Raw genomic sequence first — 26,992 nt, forward strand, 5'->3', positions numbered from 1 at the left:
ATTGTTCAGAAGCAACATCTAATCAAGCATTCCCATCTGTTGGCGTACAGCATGCAGTGGGGGATGTCTCGCAATCAGTCCTAGCATGCCTAGTCATGTGCCCCATGCAGGATGAAGGAAGTATGACAAGCCAGGCATCAGTTGATCTTCTCCATACCTTGGAGCAAATGTCTATGGAGCCGCAATAGTAAACAAGCAGCATCGACACAAATTGTTAATGTGCTCCCTGTATTGAGTGTTTTTGTGTTGGAAAGCATGTCTGCTGCCATTCCGTTAACACAAGTGAAACATTGCAGTTTGAGACCTCTTGTATATACTTTAGTATATACATCATATACTTTAGTATATATTTATTTGAGGGCTAGTGGCTTTTCATTGGTTTGTTTCAGTGTCCTTTAAAAATCAATGCTTGCTAGTGGTCAGTCTTTCCTATTTGTCCCTCATTTTCAATCCATCAATGCCCTAGTACTTGTACTCTTCTACTTGTCTCATTGTAGCATCTGTTAAGGGACTACTTTTTTCTTTTGTACCCCTCCACTTGTCTCATTATAGCATCTGTTTAGGGACTACTTTTCCCTTTCTATAGGAGCATTTGACCAGATTGATGTTTCCTTGCTCATGTAACTGTTTGCCTGCGCTCCCACTTCTGTTTATGTAAGCACGGTGACGGCTATAATTCCTGTTATCTCCTCACATTTGCTGTGCATTCAAAGATCGAGATCAAATGGCAGATGCAAGGTAATTTTCGTTCTCTGACTTTAAAGCGAGAGGATTTCCCTGTCCTCCAAACCCCTCCCGTTTTGCTGCTTGCCTTTGTTTTCTGCTAGAGTTTGTCTAACTCCTCCGAATGGTCGGTGCCTGCTCCTTTAACAATCCTCGTGCTCTGCTGCGCCTTTAACTTTGCCCCTTTTAATATCCTTGTTGCCATGAGCCGGAAAAGACCAGCTGTTGTGCTCTAATCAGAGTTGCTGCGACAGGGGTGCTCTGCTACTCGGTGAGCACTTTACATGAGCGCTAGTTACATTACACACATTCATATTCATTATTTTCGTCATGGGACATTAAAGTAATTTGCACAGAATCACACACTGTTAAGCCACCCCCACAGTCATACAGACTCGAACCATTTCATATCTATCTCAAGCTGACTCTCTCACTCAGACCGCAGATTTTTGATGCAGTTTTTTTTCTTTTCACACTAGTTTCCAGTCATTTAATAATGATAATTTGAGTAGCCTGTGGTCATGGTCTGCAAAATATTAAACTACAGCGACATCTTCTGGCGAAAGAAAGAAAGCAAGCACACGATGTAGCTACATCGCATGCAATGGAACAGTCTGACAAAACAAACTCTCAGCATACACTAACTAATCAGGGGCTTTTGTAACCCCTACGGAGCCCGCGAGGCAACGTTGCCACTGTACTACTGTATGTATATATAAAAATGTGCTAATAAAAATCTGTTGAAATAAAAAAAAAAGTTACTACAAAAACTACAAGGGCAATACAGAGCTTCTTGCGGGCTTCACTAGTGAGAAAAAGGCAAAGTAAAGAGGCTGCGCCTGAGAAAATAAAGGCAACAACAAAGAAGAAGTTATCTTACACACCCTTCCCTCGCGGCTGTAATTGTCCTGTGACATTTCTGCTCAATTAATTTCTTTTGAGAGGCACTCACTGTAAGCAGTCGACATAACCGGGAGGAAAGCAAGCACCTGCACAAGGCATTGGTAGGTCAAAAACTGGGATCTGTGTGGATATATGCTTGCTTAATAAAAATGATGAACTGGGCTACTATTGTTGCCAGAAAATACGGTGAATTTTTCTTTAATGGCATTTTGTGTTACATAATTAGCTCTTCTTTGAGGCATAATTAAGGCGCTTTGAGCCTCAAAAGGTGCAGGAGAGAGCTACAGCAAATGAAAAATAAGTAAATTCTGCAGCATAATTTGGTCCTCCATTACTCCACTGACCTAGACTATTTATACTACACTCATTGTATGTTTTATTTTAGCACACAACAGCCAGTATAATGTGGAAGACTTCACAGGTTTCTGCAGCGTGTGCTGGTCCCACTTAACCGTAATCATGTCAGTGAGCCTGAACTCACTCTGTGGACTTCCCCCTGTACCATCTGTTATGAAACCATCTCCCATCGTCAATTGCGTGGTGTTAATACTTTATTGGAAGTATCCACTACAATGTAATTGATGCTGATGATAATAATAGATATTATTCCCGTTAGTTTTGATAATATTATTATGAATGTAATTCCGTTCAGCATATGACATTGCAAAACAGTGAGTATTTCTGTGAGGAGGTCTCTTTTAAGTTCGTGTAACTATGGCATAACTTGTAGTGTTGTCATCCACCCGAATTCTGGGGCATATTACCAAGGCAGGCAAAATGAAATGATCGCCGCTTTTGTGGCCGTTTTCGGCTGCAAAGCGGCGATAATTTCATCGCCCTGTCGCTAACATCAGTTAGCAACAGCTTTTAAGTGATAGCGAGCGGTTTGGGGCCCGCTTTGCATGTCAGCGATTTTTATCGCTAATGACATGCAAAGTGGGCGTACCCAACCTGTTAGCGACTGAAAGCAGTCGCTAACATCGCTATTGCCTATTATCAACGCAGGCGTAGCGACAAAAAAATCGCGCTTAGCGAGAATATCGCTGAAAACTAACGCCTGCTCAGACCAGTTCTTAGCCTGCATATCCAATGGGAGGTGGATATTCAGGCTAAGTCCCTATTAGCGATAATGCCTGAATATCGCTGGATTTCCAGCGATATTAATGCATTTCGTCGCTATCGCCGGATAGTTTATCGCTTTGGAGATAATCGTGGCTAATAGCACGTTATCTCTGCGATAAAATCCGGGGATGCGCAACGATAAAAAAAATGTCTCTAAGCTTATTTTGTGATAAATATCTCTAGTTGTTGATAATATGCCCCTGTGTGATTCGACACCTTTAGCGTTTTCCACATAGATATGGATTTGCCACATAATCCATTATCTGCTTCCTGATGTGCGGATTTTAACCAAATAAAAAGCTTGCTTCAAGCTCTAGCTAGGATCAAACTTTACTAAAACATGACAACATGTGTTGTCACGCAGTGGAAGGACCTTGGCAAGGATGTACTGGCTACCTTTTAGTTGCTTATTGCTGTATTTTCAGTGCTAAACTGGTACTAATGGGGGTGAAAACCATTTCCCAGTGAGTTTGTAACGTATAAAAATAACATAATGCACCATGCTATCGCAAAATGTGCATTATCCACATAATTAGCCTTTTTCCTTGCCACATAACTTGACCTTCCCTTGTCACATAATTCAAATGGCCCTGTGCATGATGTAAGGCTGAAAATATTTTTCTGTAAATCTTTGTGATGTCATGGCATATCTGCTGTTCTCTACCCTCAGGTGTGATGCTGTAAGCTGGGTCCAATGCACATTTTTCGCAAATATTTATTCAAATGTTTGGTGCAATGTTTCTGGGTTTAGTTTCACTCCAAAGTAAAGAGGTAGATGGATGTTTTGATACAAAACACAACTTGTCAAAGTAGCAATCAGTGTGTTCGGAAGTCAGAAAGCTGATCACATTATTCTTTCTACTCAAATGTATTGGATTAAACATTTAAGGTAGTCACATCAGAAAACTAGCTATTTTGTATACAAATAAGTGTAAAACAAGTGCCCTTTAATGGAGGGTCTCTATAGCATTATAGGTATGTACATATTTTTCATTAGAAATAAATTATTTTGAGCTGTGCTATTATTCCAGTAGTAGATCAGGGTCGCCTTCACAAGGCGTGCAAGTAACACAAGCCCTCATGAATACATTTTTCTCAAGTCAGCAGCTCTGGCCATATTCTTTTCATTCCTTGAGATATATTACTTCACCATCTAATATGTTTCTAAGTGAAACTAAAGCTGATTCCTGAGGCTGTTCAATCCATCAGTGATGCAGTCCACACAGAATGTCAAAGCTATGTTGACTTGCATCGAGGCACTTGTCTTTCTGTCTTTGCCTTAAAAAAGCCTTTGAATGTGCATATAAATGTTTCCCAAGGCAAGCATGTATCTCTGAATCAGACTGCATGACCCTGTGTGTAATAATTGTATGGCTCTTCAAGCCCTCGCGGTATATCACCCTGGATAATGTTCTGCATGCCTAAACACTTATAAGGGCCAAAAGGCGAGACCTAACGGATATGTCAATGCGTGTTGGAAATGCAATAATTTCTAGCTGATGATGAAGCACACAATGTGAGGGAATTCTGATGGTTAATGCGAAATATATAATCCAGGAAAGCCATGCACCGCTGCATAAGCAAATACGGAGACCCTAGGGAATCCTGACCAGACGTTTGTACCAATTTACTGCGCACCAAGTGACCGCTTTCTATTTTGTCAAGGAAACTTAGGGGAATATTTAAGAGAGGCTTGCATCACGTTTGCACCAGGCAAAGTGGTACATGTGTGACACTAGCCTCTAAGCCTTTGTGTGGTTTTGAATGGCTTAAAAAATCTGGAGTAAGACAATGCAGGACAAATCACTGCGCTGCCTTACTCTGCAAAAGGGAGGCATTCCATGGGCATTGCAATGGGTGTCTTACACCACTCCCATGGTTTTTGATGCATTCCCAGATTCCCAAATCTTACACCTCCACAGGTGAGGCTTAACTAAGAGAAATATCTTTATTTCTCTTTGTTTTTTCCTCTCTCAATGGTATGCTGTATTCTGAAACACACTTAGAAAGAGGAAAAAGCCTCTCAGGACTGTTTTTCCTGCACAAAAACAATCCTGCATGAAATGGAGGCACCCTTTCACCATGTTGCAAGGGTGCCTGCGTTGGCGCTAGGCAGCCAAAATGGCACCAACGCATGGGGAAAGAACAGGAATGCACTGTATTGGATAAATAAGGCACATTCTTACACTTTCCCAGTGATGCAGGGCAGTACAGTAAGGTGATTTTCCGCACTGCCCTATACCACTATTTTCATAAATATGTCCCTTAGTGTAGTATTCCTGACATGGGTGATCCTTTGGAGCCTTTGTTGGAGTCTGTAGCAAGCATTTTGAGCCTCAGCGCTGACTTAAACACACCAAGAGACTATGGTGTCTCTACTTGCTGTCCGGAGGAAGATTTACTTTTGATCATTAAGTGTATCGCTCACATACAGGGGCCAAAATGTCAATAAAACCTTTGTCCGTACCACACAGTTGGGTTGTCTACATCAAACAGACTCCAAAAACCAACTGCATATAAACAGGTGCATATTTTAGATTGTCAGACTTGAACTATAATTGATTGACCGAATTCTGTCTATTGACGCACACTCATTCTCTTTACGAGCACTTTCACACTGTGGACAGAGCACTTTGTGGAGTCATATAACGTAAGTAGTGATTTGAACTTCCGTGAGTCAATGTAACTCATAGTAAAGAAAACAACGTGCGTCTTCTGTGTATGAATGAATTAATCTTGTTAGAATCAATGTACTCTTTAAGGTAGGACTGTTACTGACTGACTCCCTACAAAAATGCAAAACCACTGGAAACACCTCAGACAGCACCACTACCTTTTTTCTACTGTAATTCACCAGGATCTGAAGAACATGGGGTAAACCCAATGTCGCATCCTCCCTTATTTTGTCTGATTTTGACAAGATATTTCTTGTACCCTACAATTACTCCAGGGAAAGGAAAGGTTCTAGACAATGCTGATAAACTAATGATGACAAAAGAGTATCTATTTAGCTACTGCACCTTCTTTGTCTTCTCCAGCACAGCCATCCATTTGACTAATAACTAGCTAGGTAGAGCCCTGCTGACACAAGAAATGAGCGCAACATGTTTCCTGGTGAGTTTCATTCTCACTTCTGAAGGGCATTAGATGTACCAAATTTAGGAATAATGTTTTTCAGCCTTACACATGCGGACATGCAGATGTATTTTCCCTCAAAATGTACTAGGGCAGTCTCCCAGTTCAGCACTGATCTAAAACTATGCAAGGCAGCAGCCCAAAGGCCTTGAGGAGAAATTGAGGCAGCCTCTTGTCTGCTCATAGAAATTGTGAAGGAGACAGGGGTACACGGGGATGCACTGGCTGCACAATCAGTCCCCAGGAACACAGTTACATCATCTTTTGTGCAACACCACAATCTAAGCCCAACATAAATACCTGGTCGAGACGCTGATTGTGGTGGGTGCGAGGTGGGTTGAATGATGTCAATAGAGTCACATGAGGTAAATATGCCTGGTAACATCAGCAGGAGGAGTAAATATAGTGATAAAGTGTAGGTTGTGGTCAACTTGACTAAGGGTGTAGATTTTCTGTAAGAATACCTTTGGAGATTTGCCAGTCCTAGTCCTAATACATGCTTGCTAGCTCGGCGGTGGGTTCATCCTGTTTCATGAGGGACCTAGGGGAGGTAACAGGAGCCGTGTGAGAAATTGGGCTGTTGGATGAATGGGGTGTGACCACTGTTTAAGCAACAGCCAAAATCCAATCAGGCTGAAGAAATGCGTTACTTACCTGTAACTGCAGTTATCCAGTATTAGTGTCTTTCATAGATTCACATGCCTGAATCATTCCCCGTCGTCGAGACGGGAGCCTCCGGTATATAAAAAAGTAATGTCCTATAGGCATACATAGAAAAGAATAGGCCTAAGGATCCCACCTTAGTGTCCTATCCACGTCCTTTTGTAAAAAGGACCTAAAAGAGTAGGCCCAAGGGTCCCACCTTAGTGGCCTATCTGTGTCCTTTTGTAAAAAGGACCAAAGTAAAGAAGCCAACCAATCAGCTACCACCTCCTTCTAGAACCTTCCTGTCAGGAGCCCAAGTCTCTCAGATTTTTGTACGCACCAAGCTAGGTAGGCGTAAACTTGTTAGAGAGATAGGTGAGTCCTTCCAGGGGAGGCGGGAGGGTGCATGTGAATCTATGAAAGACACTAATACTGGATAACTGCAGTTACAGATAAGTAACGCATTTCTTATCCAGTATTTGGGTGTCTTTCATAGATTCACATGCCTGAATCAGAGTAGAAAGCAATATATTATGCACATTTTTGATGGAACATCATATATGAGTCTGTAGATAATACATATCACACGACTATAAACCACCAAAATGCATTGTCATGTAAATACCAGTAAAAGAATGTGCATACCAGTAAAGGATGGAGGGATGTGGGAAGGCTCACCTCACTGGAATAGATGGTGAAGCACTGCTCAGCCCACTGCTGCATCCTTCATCAGCTCAGTATCCAGGCAGTAGTGCCTGGTGAAGGTATGCGGGGACTTCCAGGTCGCCGCTCTGCAGATGTCCAATACCGGTACTCCAGCAAACAGTGCAGCAGACGTGGACATGGCTCTTGTCGAATGAGCTTTGACTCTTGAGTCCAAGGGCCGTCCGGCCTTGTCATGGCAAAAGGTGATCGCCGAGGAAATCCACCTTGAAATGCTTTGTTTTGATAAGGGCATGCCTTTCCGTGGTCTACTAAAGGCAATAAAGAGTTGAGATGATTCGGAAGTGTTTCGTCTTGTCAATGTAGAACTTAAGACATCTCTTCAGATCCAGGGAATGTAGAGTTTTCTCGGCTACAGTGGTAGGATTTGGAAAGAATGACCTGAGTACCACTGGCTCGTTGAGGTGAAAGTCCGAGGGGACTTTCGGAATAAACAGGATTAGTTCGTAAAATGACTCCGTCCTCCCTGAACTGCATAAAAGGATCTTGAATTGAGAGAGCCTGCAGCTCACTGACCCTTCTGGCAGAAGTCAAAGCCAGGAGGAGGGCCGTTTTCCATGAGAGAAATTTGATGTCCGCCCTATGGATGGGTTCAAAGGGGTGCTTCATTAATTGGTGAAGGACCACGTTGAGGTGCCACGACGCAGGGATCGGTCTAGGACGTGGGAAGGACCTGAAGAGACCTTTAAGGAACTGTTTTATAAGTCTGTTTGCCCACAAGGATGGACCTGTAGAAGTCCTGGTGAATCTCGAGATCGCCGCCAGATGCACTTTGACCGATGCGTGGGCAAGGCCCGATTGCGCCAGATGTAATAAGTATGGTAGCAGCTGCTGTGGAGTGATTTGGAAGGGATGTAAGCCTTCGGACGCACACCAAGAGCAAAACCGTTTCCACTTTAGTGAGTAAGTTTTATTATTGCTCTCCGCTCTAGCCTTTGCAAGGACGTCTCTGCACTCCTGAGTGATGTTTAGGTGTCTGAATTCCCGGTATTCAGGAGCCATGCTGACAATTTTAGAGAGCTCAGATTCGGGTGATGTACCTGTCCTTGGGACATTGTGAGCAGAGCTGGATGTTGGTGCAGGCGAATAGGTGGCTGGGCAGAGAGGCGGTGAATGTCCGTGAACCAGTGCTGCCTCGGCCAGAATGGAGCGATCAGAATCAGAGTGCAGGGCTCCGACTTCATCTTCCTGAGGACCCTGGGTATTAGTGGAAATGGCGGAAAGGCGTATGCAAAGACGTTGCGCCATGCGATGGAAAATGCATTTCCGAGGGTTCCTGAGTGGTGATGCCTGCTTGCGAAGCTTGGGCATTTGGCGTTCTGTCTCGTGGCAAAAAGGTCGATTTGCGGAGTTCCCCATTCCGCGAAGATGTGTTCCAGCACTTCCGTATCTAGCTCCCATTCGTGGGATGGAGACCCCTCTCTGCTCAGAGCGTCCGCCAAGACATTGTCCTTGCCCGGGACGTATTCCGCTTTCAGCGTTATCCCATGTTCCAGAAGCCACTTCCAGACTCTTTGCGATTCTCGAGATAGTGAGAGCGATCGCGTCCCCCCCTGCTTGTTCAGGTAGTGCATCGTTGTGGTGTTGTCTGTCCTGACGAGCACTGGGGAGTTTCGAATGCGTGGTAGGAAAGCTTGTAGAGCTAGGAAGACCGCTCTTAACTCCAATAGGTTGATGTGGAGTTGGGTTTCCTGTTTTGTCCACTTGCCATTGATCTGGAGTTCTTGGAGGACTGCTCCCCAGCCTGCTAGGGATGCGTCCATTGTTATTACATGTGGCTCTGCGGGAAGCAGAAACGGCAGTCCCTGTGACAGGTGTTTGAGCGATCTCCACCACTGTAAATGGTTGACCATAGTTCGAGTGACTCGAATGCGGTCCTCGAATGATCCTGTACTTTGTGTCCACTGGTTCGTTAGCTCCTCCTGGAGTGGGAGCATCTTGAGGCGGCAGTGGGGAATGAGCATGATACATGAGGACATCATGCCGAGGAGGGACTTGAAGGTGCGGACCGGTAAAGTCTTCCTTGATGCCACTGATGTGGCCAGGGAGATGAGTTTTACTTTCCTTTCCTGAGAGGGGAAAGCCTTGACGCGTTCCGTGTCTAGAGTTGCCCCAAGAAATGTAATGACTTTGTTGGGTTTCAGTGTCGACTTCTCGTGGTTGAGGGTCAAACCTAGACGTTGGAAAATATCCAGACAGGCGCTGGAGGATTTGGCTGCGCCGGTCACAGATGGTGCCTTTACCAGCCAGTCGTCCAGGTATGGGAAGACCTGGTGTCCTTGTTGACGAAGGAAGGCTGCCACAGGGGAGAGGCATTTGGTAAATATCCGTGGAGCAGATTTGAGGCCAAACGGGAGAACACAGAATTGGTAGTGCTGCCCCGCTACAGCAAACCCGAGGTATTTCCTGTGACCTTTGAGGATAGGAATATGGTAGTAGGCGTCCTGCAGGTCCAGGGACGTCATGTAGTCCCCTTCCTCCAACAGTCCCAGGATCTCCTGGAGTGTCACCATACAAAACGATTGTTTCTTTAGGAACACGTTGAGAGCCCTTAGATCCAGGATTGGCCTCCACTTTTTCCCTTTATTGTGGATCTGGAAGAAGTGGGAATAAAAACCTTTCCCCTTGTGGACAGGTGGAACCTTCTCTATCGCTCCCTTCCGCATCATGGAAGCGATTTCCTGAAGAACCAATCGTAGGTGCCTGTGGGACCTCTTGGGAGGTGGTGTTGTCGGGGGAATTGTGACAAATTCCAGAGAATGTTCGAACTGAATGAGTTGGAGCACTCACCGATCTGATGTTATCAATCACCAAGTTGCGAGGAAGTGTGTGAGTTTTCCTCCAATTTTGAAAAAGTTCGATGGTGGATGGATGGGCCATTGACACAAGTCATTGGCGGCTGCCAGCAGGTTTTTTCTGGTTCTTCCCTCTATAATTAGACTTGCCGTAGGAAGTCTGACGTCCTAGTTGTTGTTGCCGCGGTTGGTATTGCGTTCTGTTCTGACTGTATGAATAGGAGGACCTGTTCTGATATGTGCCCCTATAAGAAGATTGTCCTCTGTTTTTGTTTCCACGAAAGGACTGGTTCTGGAATTGCAGTGTTCCAAGGGCTTTGGCAGTGTCCGTGTCCATCTTGATAGTATTTAAGGCCTCATCTATCTTCTCCCCGAAGAGATGTTGGCCATCAAACGGCATATCAATAATTTTCGTCTGCACCTCCTGGCGAAAAGAGGTGGCCTTGAGCCAGCCTTGTCTTCTGAGTACAGCGGCACCTGCCAGTTGACTAAACCCGGTCAGTGCGACATCCATTGCGCAGTCAATGAGTTCAGAGGCAGACGTCTGGCCTTCCAAGAGGAGTGATTGGGCTTCCTCTTTTACATCTCCTGGCAGGTGAGATAGGTAGGGCGCAATATCCGCCCAAAGCTGTCGGTTGTAGCGGCCCAGGAGTGCGATGGAATTTGCCACCTTTACCGTCATGGCCGATGTAGTGGAAAAGCGCTTGCCAATCGTGTCCAGTTTTCTGCCTTCCTTGTCAGGTAGTGCTAACAAAGGCGATGCTGGGTTACGAGAATTCTTCTGCGCCGCCTGGGTTACCACAGAATCTGCCTTGGGGTGACCTGTGAGGCATGCAGGCGCTGATGAGGTCGCCTTGTATTTCTTTTCAAGCCTGGGAACCACTACTGGGATTGAGGCTGGTGTTTGCATCAATAATTTTCCCTGCTTCCATATAAAGTCAATGATGGGAATTGACTTGGTTGTCTTTTTGGCTGGTTACTTGAAGTCATACAGGAAGCACTCGGTTTCCTGAGTTTCCATAGACATATGGAATCGCTTGGCTGCACGCTCTACAAGATTATGGAATCCACCAATGTCTGCGGGTGGTGATTCCGAAGACTGTGGTTCTGGGGAGGCCGGGGAAGAAGCGATATAGTCTTGATCTGCATCTGGGTCAGACTCATCTCCACGGACCTCGCCGTCTTCCTGGTCCCCTTCTTCGTCAGCAGACAAGTACATTTCCTGCCCTGGCTCTTGTTCTCTACTGAGCGCCAGAGGTGGCGGCTTGCGTCGGGCCAAAGGAGCGGATGCTAGTACAGTAGTAGTAGGTACAGGCGTAGATGACTGTTCCGGGAACCGCTGCTTATAATCTTGGATCAGAAATTGTAGGTCTGATACAATAGCTGCTGGTAAGCACACCATCGGTGTAACCTCTGTGCGGACTCGAGTGTGAACTGAATGTTCCACATGTTCCACCTCCTCTATTTCTTCATCAGGGCTTTGGCACTTAACCACCAGGTCTGATGGGCTTGTGGCTTGTGTGTACAGCTCTTCCTCCGACTCCTCGCCTTGTAATAGACAGGTTGGAGGCAGCTCCTGCACCTTACTGGGTGACGTCAGGTCTGGTGTAATTGGTTTCTTCGTAACCTGAATGATGACATGGGATGTCTGTGGCAGCAGGGTATCCATGGCATGAGAGAGTAACGCAGACTCTTTCCATTTTCCTGGAGGCGTTGTCGGAAGCAGCGCCGATGACGACGATGCTTTTCCAGAAGCCGTCGACGACTTCGTCGACGGTGTCGTCGTTGAAATCACCTTCGTCGACGGTATTTTCCCCTTCGTCGACGGTGTCCCCGTCGATGGCGTTCTCGTCGACGTGTCCTTCGTCGACGGCATTTTCCCCGTCGTCGACATGTTCGTCGTCGACGTATTCTTCGTCGACGGGACCATCGTCGTCGGCTTTGACTTCGACGTCGACTTCGACGATAAGAGCTTCGTCGTCGATGGAGTAAATGGAATGGTCGACGACACTGGCATATTCGCCGTCGATGAAGACGTCGTCTTCGTCGTCGAGGAAGAGGTCGACGATGCTGTCGTCGTCGACACTGTCGTCGTTGACGTTGGCGCAGTTTTTTGCGCTGAGGAGATACTCGACGCTGTCGTCGTCAAGATCAGCGGCTGCTTCCTGACGATAGGAATATCCTTGCCAGACACTGAGGTTTTGCCCTCTGAGGACTTCTTGAGAGTCTTCTTAGGAGGGGTGTCTGAGGGGCTAGGGGAAGTAACCCTTGGCCTCTTCAAGGAAAATTGTGAGGTACCAGACACACTCTCACCGCCTTCTGATACCAAGTCGTCTGTTCTGTCCTTCAGTCTGTTCAGCCACAGTAGCAGGTGTCCTTCTCTGTCTTTGAGGGTCTTGTTTGAGAAGGTCCTACATATTTTGCAGTCCTTGGCTAGTTGGTGAGGGTAGAGGCAATACAGGCAGGTTTCATGTTTGTCCTCCCCATGGAGCCTTTTCTTTCCACACGAGGAACAGGCTCTGAAGAGACCCTTTTTCTGGGTATCAGCCATAATGTAATAAAGTTTGTAAATTCGTTTTTTAAAAGTAAGAAGTAGAAATCCTGAGGAGAACTCAGGTGGAGACTCCCTAGCACAACGTGCGGTAGAAAATCTGAGAGACTTGGGCTCCTGACAGGAAGGTTCTAGAAGGAGGTGGTAGCTGATTGGTTGGCTTCTTTACTTTGGTCCTTTTTACAAAAGAACACAGATAGGCCACTAGGGTGGGACCCTTGGGCCTACTCTTTTAGGTCCTTTTTACAAAAGGACGTGGATAGGACACTAAGGTGGGATCCTTAGGCCTATTCTTTTCTATGTATGTCTATAGGACATTACTTTTTTATATACCGGAGGCTCCCGTCTCGACGACGGGGAATGATTCAGGCATGTGAATCTATGAAAGACACCCAAATACTGGATAATCACAAAAGTCCCTAAATTAACCTGTGCTTAAACCTGACTAGCTTGGCACAAAAACAATTAGGCTTAACTAAGAGGCAATGTGTAAAGTGTTTATGCAGCACACAAACAGTAATAACGTGAAAACACAACACAAGAAAAATCCCATATGAATTTAGAAAAAGAGAAGAAACTTTAATAAATTATTTGACACCAAAACAGCAAATATCCAATCAGTAGAATTGGAGTGTTTAGTAAAAACTAGCGCCTAAAAGATCAAAGTGCCAACCTCAGACATCTAGTCACCTAGCAAGACCGGGTCAAAGTTGAAAAATATGGCTGACTGCAATGGAGCATGGGTCGGATACAAAAAATGGATTGGGCCCGGCCAGCGCTTACCTAAGGACTTTGAAAATATTTTGAAGAACAAGTTCTGAGAAGGTAAAGTTCAGCATGGCAAGGCTGCAGGCACTTTTTGGGTAGTCAAAAATCTCTGGCGGAATGAGTTAGGATGCTGTAGCCGATACGAATTCCAGGAGGCCAGATACCCTTTTGGCGAAGGACCACTAAACAGGATTTACTGCTGTGGAGAAGAATGTAGCAGTTGCTGCCACAAAGTCAGGCCAACTGGTTATGCACCTTGGGCGGATAGATGAGCAGGTTGGTCCCAGTCTCCTCTCAGTTCACAGATAAGTCTTTAGCCAAACCCTTTCTATGTCCCAAGTGTTGACATTTGGCTATCTGAGCATCTTTAGCACCACAACCAAGGGTCCAGGACTAACCCTCACTCAGGCTTGGTCCAGGTGTGGGTTCAAGATGGTGAGAGCCTGTTATGTCCCTGTGGCTCTGAACAGGAGACAAGTACACTAGCCCTTGGAGTCACTCTCGTAGTCCTGGGTTCAGGTGGGGAATTAGGGCTCTAACAGCATGGCAGACCTGTTAGGGATTGAGGAAGGCTCTAGGCAGCAAAGCAGTCCTTCCAGGTGCATCAAAGCAGTCTTGGGGAGCACACAGCATACCACAGCAGAAGAGTCCTTCTGCAGGTCCAGAAAGTGTACTGAAGAGTGGGTCTAAGGGCCCTATTTTTATACCTGGTGCCTTTTTGATAGGAGCAGTTTCTAGAGGTTCTCTTGGAAGTGCTTGGAATTTCCTGACTCCCCTGTCCTGGCTGCAAGCTGGTTGCAGGAACAATGTAGTGGTGACCAGCCATTTATGTGAAGGCAGAGCACAGCCTAATCAGTTGCAAGTGGGTTTTGCCCAGCTCCCCCCACCCCCATCCTGCCAGCAGATGGCCCATCCAGGCACACCTAATTCCTCTATTTTGTGACTGTCTGGGTAGAATTCACAAAGTCTAAATGCCAACTAAACCTAGTCATGTGACTGTGGACAGGCTCTAGGCACCAAATGGTAGAGGGCAAAAAATGTCAAGTTTCTCAAAGTGGCCTTTTCAAAATTGTAATTAAAAATCTGACTTTACCTTTCAAGATTTTTAATTACAATTTCATAGATACTAAACATACAATGCTCATATATCCCCAGTCAAAAGTTACAACTTATGAAATGTAATGAGGCAGTCAATGTTATCCTATGGGACAGGTAGGCCTCACCATAGTGGTGGCTTATATCCAATTAAATGGGAGTTTAAGTCTTGGCAAGGTGGTTATTTTGTCAAGTTGAATTGGCAGTTAAATACCACATTCAGGTTGCAATGGCGGGCCTTGGACATGTTCTAAGGGGCTACTTAGGTGATTCCCATAATAGGTGCTGCAGGCCCACTAGTGGCATTTAATTTACAGGCCCTGGGTATATGGTATACCACTCTACAAGGGAATTATTAGTAAATTAAATATGCTACCAGGTGTAAACCAACTTTACCATGTTTAGGGGTGTGAGTGCATGCACTTAAGCACTGGTTAGCAGTGGTAAAGTGCACAGAGTCCCAATGCCAATTTTAAAGAATTTCAGCAAAAATGAAGGGGAACAGGCAAAAGGTTTGGGGGAAGACCACCCTAATGCTGAAAGGTCCAACAAGCCTGAAACTGAAGATTTATAGTGAGGTATAACCCGGAGATAATAATAGGGTAGGGGGTTTGATAGTCACACATCGGAAGCATTGACTTCTTTAGGGGGGGGGTGATGAGAAGCTTAAATGTACCAATGTGAAGAAGATGGAGGCAGCACCAATCGCAAAGTAAGTTGCAAGAGACCAAAGTTTTTTGCAAAAATAGATTTTTCTTTTCGTTTTTTCAGAGTGCACAAGGCAGCCAACGCGTTTAACTCCCCTACCATGGGAGCTTCATCAGGGCAGAATATAATAAGTAGATTTCTTCTATCAATTCGGTATGGATGACGAAAGCAGGATGCACCACTATAATGGTACAAATACTAAAAGAGATTCCGTAATATAACTGTGTCCTGAGATGTAGAGGGTCGTGAAGTTCGTCACGTAAATCACGTAAATGTCAAAATGTCCTCACAAGATATTTATTACTATCCATAAAATTTCACGAAATGTAGAAACGGAAAGGCAGTCCTTGATAAGCTGCTTTCCTGAATAGCTCAAACAAAGGTGTACGGACGTAGAGACCCCCGGCGGATTTTGCCAAAAAAAAAAACTGTACCAATGTGTTAGTGTGTTGTAAGGGCCATAATTGTTTGTAAAGGAAATTGGTATTAGGATGTATAATCACTGGGCAGCCATGTCCCAGGAACAAGTAGGGCACTTTTCATAGACCCTGAAGGGAACAAGCCTATATTCAGGAATCAGCCCATGAACTTTGAGGAGGAAACTGTTCACCGATGTGCAGAGAATAGGCTCCTGACCTGTCATATAGCAGTATCCAATAGACATTCACAGAAGTTATCCATAGACATGCAGGGGGTGAGAAACGTGTATACATTGGAGTAACTGTTTGATATGGATGCAGGAGAGGGGTCTGCTGATACAAAGGAGAACAGACAAGTAAGTGGACAGTTGACATCTACTTGTTGTTTGAATTTGGCGCTCACTATTGAATGGAGTAAACTGGAACCATGTATATTAAAGACACTGCACATGCGAAGATGCGGGGCATTAGCTGCAGATGTCTATGGTAGCAGCGCTCTTATATGCAGATCACTAACCTAAAAATATGCTGAGCGACACCCATGAGTATGCGTGAAACTTGACAGCATGCATGGATCTATGCTACAGAGATACAGCGGAGAAGCCGCATGAAGGAGATCAACCCAGTGATATACATGGAAGCAGAACATCAGCGTAAAGGGAAGAGGGGATGTCAATATTCAAAGAACAACAACCGGACATGCAGGGGACTAGTACACCAGTGTACAGAGGACCACTAATCCTGGGGGCATCGATCCACCTATGTGCAGGGCAGCAGCCTACCGACATTCAAGGGAGCAACTCACTCAAATGCAAGGGAGCAACAAAGGGGCCCACTGTCATACAGGATACAGCACTTGTACATAAGGGGAGAAGCCCATCGAAAAGCAGTACATTGCCTTTGCAACATGCAGGGGAATAGTCCACTGACCTACAGGGGCAACCCTGCAGAGATTCATGGAGGGGAGTGAACCATATTTGTGTGACAAGCAGTCAGAGAAGTACTCTGTGGACATATAGCAAAATGATTTACTCTCCCTCGCGGCGGGATGCCTGGCTTTCACCTTGCGGATACCCTGCCGGGGTTATCTCACAGGGGAATACCAGGACGGGTTCCCTAAGCAAGCGCTTAGAAACCGCTCGGTGATTTGCGCTATATAAATTCCTGTACATTTACATTTACATTTGAAAGAAAATCACCTGCTGACTATCAGATTATAGTCTACCTGGAATACACGGAGCAGCTTATTGACATTTGGAGAAGCAGACAGCCAGCCTGTTGTGGAGTGGGCAGCTAACATGACATACACTGGCCTGCTGCCATGCAATGGTAGACCTTCGGACATACCAACTGGGTTTCATTAGAGTGGAGTGTTGCATGCAAGGCCATGACCTGCTGAATGGAGAAGGGCGGCCTGCAGGCTAATGAGGAAGTCATCTACTGGCAAGCTGGGGAGTGGCCTGCTCCTATTCAATGGAGTCACCTGCTCATCTGAGGAGGAATATCCTACTCATATGAAAAGGAATACCTCCTTAAATGCAGACAGCAGCATGGTTGCATGCGGGGAAATTGCAAGTGGACTGACGGTGTCCGAAAATTTAGATAAATGTGAACAGAACAGAAAAATGAAAGTTACTAAAAATTCAAGTTCTCCATTATAAGCGTCATTGACAGGAAGAACTCTTCTAAGAATTCCTCATTTCCCCAACACTACCTCACTGTAACTTTTAATTTTCAGTAGAATGGCGACAGAGTGACTTTTTTTCCACTCTGTTACGGTAGAGTGTGGGCAACCATTATGAATACTATTATTATTATTATTATTATTATTATTATTAATTTCATTTTATAAGGCGCGTAGCTACCCAGGGGTTTCCCGGTGCCATCAGACAAGAGCAGATTGAGAAGAGACTATTGATTGAATACCCACGTTTTAGGCCTTTGCGAAAGTTCGTATAGATGGTTTCATTCCGAAGTGATGTGGGGAGTGAATTCCACAGAGAAGGGCGCAAGCAAGAGAAAGACTGGCCTCCCATGCACGAAAGTCTGGTCCCAGGACTGAAAATTTTACCTGAGTAGAAGAACGAAGGAGGCGCGGTGGAAGGTAGGGATGGACTAAGGCACTCAGATACTGTGGTGCTGTGCTCGATTTGATTTTATGCATCTAACTCAGTGCCTTGAATTTAATGCGGTTCTCCACCCTACGCCAGTGAAGGTCGTAGAGCGAGCCTGAGATGGAGGCCCTTCTAGGCACCTGGAAGAGTAACCTACGAAGAGTAATACTACAAAGGTAAACACACAATGAACAACTATAATTGCAAGCAAGTCATTTTTCATTCTCCATCACAGTTTCTTTTTCAAAATTTCTAACCTTTCGAAGAGAAGTTAGCATCATTCTAAATAAGGTAGAGGAATACTAATTAACAGAGTAGAGAGATGGCGCCACCCTCCTGTTGAAACTATGGAACAGATTTTTGAACAATCCCTACCGTACGTGATCAGAGAATAGGAAATATCGTCAGCAAATGCGGAAACACCACCACAAGTCACAACGCCTATCTAAAATTGGGATATTTCTAAGGCTTGCAACCGTGGATGCCTTTATCCACTGTAAGAGAACTTTAGGATAGCTATATAAACGTCATTCAAATACTCGTCCTACAATTGCATTCAAATAGACAATCTTTTGTGCATCCTTCCTGCATACAAAGGTCAAAGAGAGCTTTGGTCCTTCCAGTCATGGAGAAAGCTGGTGATAAGCTTCTCATGGACATGCAAATACAGCTGCAGAAATTAATCATTTCAGAAGCCACTTGACACAAGTAGCCTTCTGGGATATGGGCAGCTCAGGCACAACAGCTGCCATTGCATCTGTGCTGCATTGGTAGGCAAGCTCCTAGGGCGTGTAGTCAACACACTGCACACAAGCATCCATTGTAACATAAGCAATTTCTGGCCTTTGTTAACAGTTTTGTGACATAATGAACTGCTCCTGGCACACTGAACTGCATTTTTGGACACAACCAGACTCAGAAGCAAGAGCAGCCCATGTACACAAGCCACCTGACATAAAAGTGGCTGTGGAACATAAGCGGCCATGGAAAGCGTTCAGCCCTGCAGTCATGGAATCTTAAAAATACCAGGCTCATGAACTAGGCTGGCCAGGTGTAATAAACAACCCTGGTACACAAGCTAATCGGGCACAGGAGTACCTCAGCACATGTGCAGTTAAGGCATGCGAGTAACCACTGCACATGAAAGAGGCCAGGCGCATTAGTGAACACTATTCTTACCTTCGGTAACAATGTATCAGGCAGAGGCATATGTTAGTTGTAGATTCCTTACCTTAAAATCCCCCACCCCCCAGCGTCAATCTGGATCCGGAGTTTTTTCTTCAGCAGTTCCCCTAAGCGGTAAACAGGCATAATATCGACTACAAAATATCGAATGGACATAATATCGAGTTCAAAATATAGGCTGGACAAAATATCGAATGGACAGAATATAGATATCAAAAATATCGTTTTGAAGGTAAGTAATGTAATATCGAATTTTTAAATATAGTCAAAATATCGAAGTACGTAATATAGGTTAATAAAAATATCGAAAATGTAATATCGAATTTCTTATAGTGTATTTTATGTGTTAAAAGTGTTAATTCAAGTTATAATGTAGTTAAATTAATGAATTTATAGTTAATTAAATTTTGCGTAATTTAATTCTGAAGCGGGTTGTGGGTTTATAGGGGAATAGGCTGGGAAGTAATTTAATTATAATTAATTAAATATGTTAATTAATTTATTGGTATTTGTTTATAATTGTTAATTAATTTTTAATTAGTAATTAATTACATTTTAATTGCCAATTAATTTTATTTAATTGATTAATTGATAATTGTGTTAATTGATTTATTGGTATTTGTTTCTAATTAATTGTTAATTAATTTTTATTTAGTAATTTTAAAATTTTTAATTGTCAATTAATTTTATTTAATTGATTAATTGATAATTATGTTAATTTAACTAATTTAATTTTTGTAGCGGGTTGTGGGTTTCTAGGGGAATAGGGTGGAAAGTAATTTAATTATAATTAATTAAATATGTTAATTAATGTAGTGTTATTTATTTATAATTATTAGTTCTATAATTGTTAATTGGTAATTAATTAACTTTTAATTGCCAATTAATTTTATGTAATTGATTAATTGATAATTATGTTATTTTATTTATTGGTATTTGTTTCTAATTAATTGTGAATTAATTTTTATTTAGTAATTTTTAAATTTTTAATTGTCAATTAATTTTATTTAATTGATTATGTGATAATTATGTTAATTTAACTAATGTAATTTTTGTAGCGGGTTGTGGTTTCTAGGGGAATAGGGTGGGAAGTAATTTAATTATAATTAATTAAATATGTTAATTAATGAAGTGTAATTTATTTATAAAATAATAGTTATATAATTGTTAATTGGTAATTAATTAACTTTTAATTGAGAATTAATTTTATTAAATTGATGAATTGATAATTATGTTATCTACTTTCCCTACTGTTGCACTCACTGGAGTGGGAATAGTAATTTTTACCCCTACGCTATCCAACCCTTTCCCTACTGTGGCACTCTCTGGAGTGGGAATAGTAATTTTTACCCCTACGCTATCCAACGCTTTCCCTACTGTTGCACTCTCTGTAGTGGGAATAGTAATTTTTACCCCTACGCTATCCAACCCTTTCCCTACTGTTGCACTCCCTGGAGTGGGAATAGTAATTTCTACCCCTACGCTATCCAACGCTTTCTCTACTGTTGCATTCTCTGGAGTGGGCATAGTAATTTTTACCCCTACGCTATCCAACCCTTTCCCTACTGTTGCACTCTCTGGAGTGGGAATAGTCATTTTTACCCCTACGCTATCCAACGCTTTCCCTACTGTTGCACTCTCGGGAGAGGGAATAGTAATTTGTACCCATACGCTATCCAACGCTTTCCCTACTGTTGCACTCTCTGGAGTGGGAATAGTAATTTTTACCCCAACGCTATCCAACCCTTTCCCTACTGTTGCACTCTCTGGAGTGGGAATAGTAATTTTTACCCCTACGCTATCCAACGCTTTCTCTACTGTTGCACTCTCTGGAGTGGGAATAGTAATTTTTACCCCTACGCTATCCAACCCTTTCCCTACTGTTGCACTCTCTGGAGTGGGAATAGTAATTTTTACCCCTACGCTATCCAACGCTTTCCCTACTGTTGCACTCTCTGGAGTGGGAATAGTAATTTGTACCCATACGCTATCCAATGCTTTCCCTACTGTTGCACTCTCTGGAGTGGGAATAGTAATTTGTACCCCTAGGCTATCCAACGCTTTCCCTGCTGTTGCACTCTCTGGAATGGGAATAGTAATTTGTACCCCTACGCCATCCAACGCTTTCCCTACAGTTTCACTCTCTGGAGTGGGAATAGTAATTTGTACCCCTATGCTATCTAACGCTTTCCCTACTGTTGCACTCTCTGGAGTGGGAATAGTAATTTGTAGCCCTACGCTATCCAACTTTTCCCTACTGTTGCACTCTCTGGAGTGGGAATAGTAATTTTTACCCCTACGCTATCCAACTCTTTCCCTACTGTTGCACTATTTGGAGTGGGAATAGTAATTTTTATCCCTACGCTATCCAACGCTTTCCCTGCTGTTGCATTCCCTGGAGTGGGAATAGTAATTTTAACATTTCTGCTATCGTACGGTAATAATATTGTATATTATTTAATTATATTATGTTACTATATATATATGTTTTAACAAATATGATTGTAAAAAATGGTTTTTATAACTTTCATTAATTATTCAATTCTTATAAGGTAATTTAAGTATTTTTAAGTATATTTCAGTAATTAATTTTTAATATTAATTTAATTTAACATTGTTTTTATTAAAGTCGATATTTTTTTGAACTACATTTTTGTAAACGATATTTGTTACTCGATATGTTTGTACTTACCTGTTTGTAGATACAAACTCGATATTCTGTCTGTCGATATTTTGTAGCCGATATTTTTGATAGTCGAAATTATGTCCCTCGATATTATGTCAGTGATCCCCCCTAAGCATCGTTATGTGGCGCTGGTCAGCTCTGCATCTGTCGTTGTCGTCTTGCGTGCCAGCATGACTTTGCGGGACCTACATATACGCGGATGTATGACGTTTCAACGCATGCTTTTACCACGCATGCCTTTACAACGCAGGTATTACAACGCAAGTCGTTACAATGACTTGCGTTGGGGGGCGCTGGATAGTGGAATAGTTTAATTTTCTATTCCAACTCCAGTCCCCATGGATAGTAGGGAAGGTGTTGGATAGAAAATTAAACTATTCCCTATCCAACAGCGCCCTCTAGCGAAAGTCGTTGTAACGACTTTCGTTGTAATTCCTGCGTTGTAATGGTAGTGCGTGGTAAAAGTTTTGATGTAAATGATGTTCCCCCATATATGCTGCCCAAGCATGCTGATGTCAGTTCTTAACACGACTTCCCATGCCAGAAGCGCGGAGCCATGAAAGACACTGACCACTGCTGTGTCAAAACAAGGCCCCTTTAGGGGAGTCCCTATCCCTTGAAATCAGGTTTCAGAGTGTGGAGATAGGTAGGGTGGTAAAAAAGATCTACAACTAACGTATGTCTCTAGCGGATACAGCATTACCGAAGGTAAGTAACTTGTTCATGTGATAGAGACAGTTAGTTCTAGATGCCTTACCGTAATTCGAATTATTAGTATATAGACCCCAGCAATACCATATTCAGAGGAGGGTCTCCGAACCAAGATCATACCAGAAATTCCTGGAGTACTGAACAGGAAAAGTACCCATCCCTACGGACTTGGCAGTCCATGCAGTAGTGTCTGGTAACCATGTGCATTGATGCCCACGTTGCTGCCTGACAGATGTCAAGGATACAGAAAAGGGGGTGGTGATGAACAGAGTGTCTGAATTAAGCAGACCACTCTTACCCAGTCCAAAGATCAGGGCTTGATCCATCACCGTTATTTATCTCACTGCCCCATCCCAGCTCAGAACCTGGCTATATGCAAATTAGTCTGTCCCTGGCCCAGTGCATCATGGGAACAGGGCAGACCAAACTACCAAGCCAATTCTTCACCAGAAAGGAGACAAGCTACCGGGGACCGGTTTCTGGCATTTCAGCCTCTTCGGCCCGGCTTGCTTGAATCCTGATGGAGCAGTGAGAAAGGGACTCATGTCTGAGTATACCCTGCCACACCTATAGTGGCCAAAAACGATACAGAAAAGGGGGTGGTGATGAACAGAGTGTCTGAATTAAGCAGACCACTCTTACCCAGTCCAAAGATCAGGGCTTGATCCATCACCGTTATTTATCTCACTGCCCCATCCCAGCTCAGAACCTGGCTATATGCAAATTAGTCTGTCCCTGGCCCAGTGCATCATGGGAACAGGGCAGACCAAACTACCAAGCCAATTCTTCACCAGAAAGGAGACAAGCTACCGGGGACCGGTTTCTGGCATTTCAGCCTCTTCGGCCCGGCTTGCTTGAATCCTGATGGAGCAGTGAGAAAGGGACTCATGTCTGAGTATACCCTGCCACACCTATAGTGGCCAAAAACGATACAGAAAAGGGGGTGGTGATGAACAGAGTGTCTGAATTAAGCAGACCACTCTTACCCAGTCCAAAGATCAGGGCTTGATCCATCACCGTTATTTATCTCACTGCCCCATCCCAGCTCAGAACCTGGCTATATGCAAATTAGTCTGTCCCTGGCCCAGTGCATCATGGGAACAGGGCAGACCAAACTACCAAGCCAATTCTTCACCAGAAAGGAGACAAGCTACCGGGGACCGGTTTCTGGCATTTCAGCCTCTTCGGCCCGGCTTGCTTGAATCCTGATGGAGCAGTGAGAAAGGGACTCATGTCTGAGTATACCCTGCCACACCTATAGTGGCCAAAAACGATACAGAAAAGGGGGTGGTGATGAACAGAGTGTCTGAATTAAGCAGACCACTCTTACCCAGTCCAAAGATCAGGGCTTGATCCATCACCGTTATTTATCTCACTGCCCCATCCCAGCTCAGAACCTGGCTATATGCAAATTAGTCTGTCCCTGGCCCAGTGCATCATGGGAACAGGGCAGACCAAACTACCAAGCCAATTCTTCACCAGAAAGGAGACAAGCTACCGGGGACCGGTTTCTGGCATTTCAGCCTCTTCGGCCCGGCTTGCTTGAATCCTGATGGAGCAGTGAGAAAGGGACTCATGTCTGAGTATACCCTGCCACACCTATAGTGGCCAAAAACGATACAGAAAAGGGGGTGGTGATGAACAGAGTGTCTGAATTAAGCAGACCACTCTTACCCAGTCCAAAGATCAGGGCTTGATCCATCACCGTTATTTATCTCACTGCCCCATCCCAGCTCAGAACCTGGCTATATGCAAATTAGTCTGTCCCTGGCCCAGTGCATCATGGGAACAGGGCAGACCAAACTACCAAGCCAATTCTTCACCAGAAAGGAGACAAGCTACCGGGGACCGGTTTCTGGCATTTCAGCCTCTTCGGCCCGGCTTGCTTGAATCCTGATGGAGCAGTGAGAAAGGGACTCATGTCTGAGTATACCCTGCCACACCTATAGTGGCCAAAAACGATACAGAAAAGGGGGTGGTGATGAACAGAGTGTCTGAATTAAGCAGACCACTCTTACCCAGTCCAAAGATCAGGGCTTGATCCATCACCGTTATTTATCTCACTGCCCCATCCCAGCTCAGAACCTGGCTATATGCAAATTAGTCTGTCCCTGGCCCAGTGCATCATGGGAACAGGGCAGACCAAACTACCAAGCCAATTCTTCACCAGAAAGGAGACAAGCTACCGGGGACCGGTTTCTGGCATTTCAGCCTCTTCGGCCCGGCTTGCTTGAATCCTGATGGAGCAGTGAGAAAGGGACTCATGTCTGAGTATACCCTGCCACACCTATAGTGGCCAAAAACGATACAGAAAAGGGGGTGGTGATGAACAGAGTGTCTGAATTAAGCAGACCACTCTTACCCAGTCCAAAGATCAGGGCTTGATCCATCACCGTTATTTATCTCACTGCCCCATCCCAGCTCAGAACCTGGCTATATGCAAATTAGTCTGTCCCTGGCCCAGTGCATCATGGGAACAGGGCAGACCAAACTACCAAGCCAATTCTTCACCAGAAAGGAGACAAGCTACCGGGGACCGGTTTCTGGCATTTCAGCCTCTTCGGCCCGGCTTGCTTGAATCCTGATGGAGCAGTGAGAAAGGGACTCATGTCTGAGTATACCCTGCCACACCTATAGTGGCCAAAAACGATACAGAAAAGGGGGTGGTGATGAACAGAGTGTCTGAATTAAGCAGACCACTCTTACCCAGTCCAAAGATCAGGGCTTGATCCATCACCGTTATTTATCTCACTGCCCCATCCCAGCTCAGAACCTGGCTATATGCAAATTAGTCTGTCCCTGGCCCAGTGCATCATGGGAACAGGGCAGACCAAACTACCAAGCCAATTCTTCACCAGAAAGGAGACAAGCTACCGGGGACCGGTTTCTGGCATTTAAGCCTCTTCGGCCCGGCTTGCTTGAATCCTGATGGAGCAGTGAGAAAGGGACTCATGTCTGAGTATACCCTGCCACACCTATAGTGGCCAAAAACGATACAGAAAAGGGGGTGGTGATGAACAGAGTGTCTGAATTAAGCAGACCACTCTTACCCAGTCCAAAGATCAGGGCTTGATCCATCACCGTTATTTATCTCACTGCCCCATCCCAGCTCAGAACCTGGCTATATGCAAATTAGTCTGTCCCTGGCCCAGTGCATCATGGGAACAGGGCAGACCAAACTACCAAGCCAATTCTTCACCAGAAAGGAGACAAGCTACCGGGGACCGGTTTCTGGCATTTCAGCCTCTTCGGCCCGGCTTGCTTATGTCCTGATGGAGCAGTGAGAAAGGGACTCATGTCTGAGTATACCCTGCCACACCTATAGTGGCCAAAAACGATACAGAAAGGGGGGTGGTGATGAACAGAGTGTCTGAATTAAGCAGACCACTCTTACCCAGTCCAAAGATCAGGGCTTGATCCATCACCGTTATTTATCTCACTGCCCCATCCCAGCTCAGAACCTGGCTATATGCAAATTAGTCTGTCCCTGGCCCAGTGCATCATGGGAACAGGGCAGACCAAACTACCAAGCCAATTCTTCACCAGAAAGGAGACAAGCTACCGGGGACCGGTTTCTGGCATTTCAGCCTCTTCGGCCCGGCTTGCTTGAATCCTGATGGAGCAGTGAGAAAGGGACTCATGTCTGAGTATACCCTGCCACACCTATAGTGGCCAAAAACGATACAGAAAAGGGGGTGGTGATGAACAGAGTGTCTGAATTAAGCAGACCACTCTTACCCAGTCCAAAGATCAGGGCTTGATCCATCACCGTTATTTATCTCACTGCCCCATCCCAGCTCAGAACCTGGCTATATGCAAATTAGTCTGTCCCTGGCCCAGTGCATCATGGGAACAGGGCAGACCAAACTACCAAGCCAATTCTTCACCAGAAAGGAGACAAGCTACCGGGGACCGGTTTCTGGCATTTCAGCCTCTTCGGCCCGGCTTGCTTGAATCCTGAAGCTTGTTTCCTTCCCAGTGTAAGAATTGGCTTTTGTAGTCTGGTCTGCCCTGTTCCCATGATGCACTGGGCCAGGGACAGACTAATTTGCATACAGCCAGGTTCTGAAACTGGGATGGTGCAATGAGCTAAAAAACGGTGTTGGATCTAGCCCTGATCTTTTGACTGGGTGAGAGTACTCTGCTTAATTCAGAGACTCTGTCCATCACCACCCCTTGCTGTAAATAATTTTGTCCACCCTAAGCGTGGAAGGTTATACTCAGATGTGAGTCCCTTGCTCATTGCACCATCAGGATTCAAGCAAGCCGGGCCGAAGACGGCTGTAATGCCAGAAACCGGTCCCCGGAAGCTTGTTTCCTTCCCAGTGTAAGAATTGGCTTTTGTAGTCTGGTCTGCCCTGTTCCCATGATGCACTGGGCCAGGGACAGACTAATTTGCATACAGCCAGGTTCTGAAACTGGGATGGTGCAATGAGCTAAAAAACGGTGTTGGATCTAGCCCTGATCTTTTGACTGGGTGAGAGTACTCTGCTTAATTCAGAGACTCTGTCCATCACCACCCCTTGCTGTAAATAATTTTGTCCACCCTAAGCGTGGAAGGGTATACTCAGATGTGAGTCCCTTGCTCATTGCACCATCAGGATTCAAGCAAGCCGGGCCGAAGACGGCTGTAATGCCAGAAACCGGTCCCCGGAAGCTTGTTTCCTTCCCAGTGTAAGAATTGGCTTTTGTAGTCTGGTCTGCCCTGT

General features: G+C 44.7%; 1 protein-coding gene across 1 annotated transcript in view; it reads right to left on the reverse strand.

Annotated features, from left to right (window-relative positions):
* The window catches only part of CACNA1E (calcium voltage-gated channel subunit alpha1 E), a 1,292,345-nt gene that overhangs the window by 145,516 nt on the left and 1,119,837 nt on the right, over nt 1-26,992 (reverse strand). The window lies entirely within an intron of this gene.

This window comes from Lissotriton helveticus, chromosome 1_1, assembly GCF_964261635.1.
Source record: "Lissotriton helveticus chromosome 1_1, aLisHel1.1, whole genome shotgun sequence".
NCBI classification, from domain to species: Eukaryota; Metazoa; Chordata; class Amphibia; order Caudata; family Salamandridae; genus Lissotriton; species Lissotriton helveticus.